The 1,850-nt window shown below is 44.3% G+C and overlaps 1 pseudogene; it reads right to left on the bottom strand.

Annotated features, from left to right (window-relative positions):
* Positions 1–342: 342 nt before the first annotated feature.
* LOC132239067 (GTP-binding nuclear protein Ran-like) lies at positions 343–965 on the bottom strand (annotated as a pseudogene).
* Between the last annotated feature and the right edge of the window lie 885 nt (positions 966–1,850).

Here is a 1,850-nt window from a genome sequence, read left to right as displayed (position 1 = left end):
TATTCGGATTCTAAATGACAAGGAATGGGAATGACAGTGACAAGCAAGGTTTCAGTGCTGAGTGTTGTGATGTGACTGTTAGCAATCTTACATTTGCAACTCAATAAGGAAACAACTGCATTCCAAAACAGCCAAGTAAACACACAGGTCCTCAAAGGGAAGGTACTTTTTAGCTGCCACACTCACTCCACAGCCCACTCATCTCCTCCAGCATCCCCAAGATCAGGCAAGGCTCCGCTCGGCTGTAAATAAAGCGGCAGATGCACCACTGACACCACAGGACCGTCGCCTATAAAGCTAGGCCTCTGGTGCTGGGCTCCAGCGTCCCTTTCTCGCAGGCCGTCATCCATCCAAGTAAGTGGCGGTCTGAGCAACCTGTAGATCGTGCTCACACTGTGCTGCCAAAGCGGGACCCAGGACCACCTCTGATGGGGCAAGAGCAGGCATGGCGACCAACTCCACGTTGGGGTTTCCCGTTAGTTTTCTAGCAAGCCAGAGGAAGGGCTTTTCAAAGTTGCAGTCACTTTTTGGCAGAATGTCATATATGGAAGATTCTTCTTTCTGTGGAAGACAATCGATTTTGCTTAACTTTCCTGTCCTTAGTATCCATGTTGTTGCCATACAACATGATGGGATGTTTTCACACACTCATACCGGTTCTCTGTGTCAGTTAAGCACATTCTTGTTAGTAACTCTTGAAGTTACATCAAACATTGTAATGGCACAACGGGCTTGGATGTGAGAGCCATCTCTCACCAACCTTCTGACCAGCTGTATCCCATATATTGAAGTTCATAGGTCCTCTGTTGGTGAGGAGCATAGGGAGATGGACCTCAACATTCAAGGTAGCTACATACTTCTTCGTAAATTCATCCATCAGGTGACATTTCACAAATGTAGTTTTTCCAGTTCCACCAGCACCAATCAACATAAGTTTGAACTTGGGGTTCTTCTTGGGCAGCCATGCTGATGTTACTTCCAGAAGTGTTTCTGGGCCCATCTGACTCTTAAATCTTCTCTTTTAATCTTGGAGGAATTCTGAAGCCAGACTGCCTGGGTTTGAATTCTGCTTTCATCATCACTTACTTCCTATGTGACTTGGGCAACTGTCTTAAATACTTGCTGATTCAATTTCCTTGATTGTGAAATAAAGATGAGGATAATAATACCTAGCTCACAGGGTTGTCCTGAGGATTGACTGAGATAATATTTATAAATCTCTTAGGATAGTGCCTGGAATATAGTAAATGCCATCTATGGTAAGTGTTGGAGATTATTATATATATCCACACTGATGGAGATAAATACAGTGGTGGGAAAAAGTAGGTTTACAGTTGTTTGTTTGGAAAATACTAAAATAATCTATAATAATAAAAGCTAATTAGACCAGACAGCTGAACAACCTTCCGGACGTCATTCCAGATGAAGCCGTCGCAGCAGGGATCAAGGCAGAGGTGGTTAGGGGCGGTCAGGCAGGCAGGCGAGTGGTTAGGAGCCAGTGGTCCCGGATTGTGAGAGGGTGCAGGCCAGGCTGAAGGACTCCCCCCACCCTGTGCATGAATTTCTTGCAGAGGCATCTAGTTAATAAATAATCATACAAGAGTGAACTGTGTTTTGCATGCTCACAACTGTAAACGTACTTTTGCCAATCCCTGTATATATCTCTTTCAGTGTGGAGAATAAAGAAACTGAAGCTCAGAGAGGATAGTAATTTACCAGAGGTTGCCCTGCCCAGATTTGAACCTAGGACTATTTCACAGTTTCACCTGTGGTCACCTTAGCTAGCAGGACAGAATGTTTTCAGAAATGCAATCCTTTCACTGAGATATAATGGGTGATGATGATGATAT

This window comes from Myotis daubentonii, chromosome 8, assembly GCF_963259705.1.
Source record: "Myotis daubentonii chromosome 8, mMyoDau2.1, whole genome shotgun sequence".
Lineage (NCBI taxonomy): Eukaryota > Metazoa > Chordata > Mammalia > Chiroptera > Vespertilionidae > Myotis > Myotis daubentonii.
The sequence above is the reverse complement of the archived record's forward strand: the minus strand, read 5'-3'. Positions and strand labels throughout refer to the sequence as shown.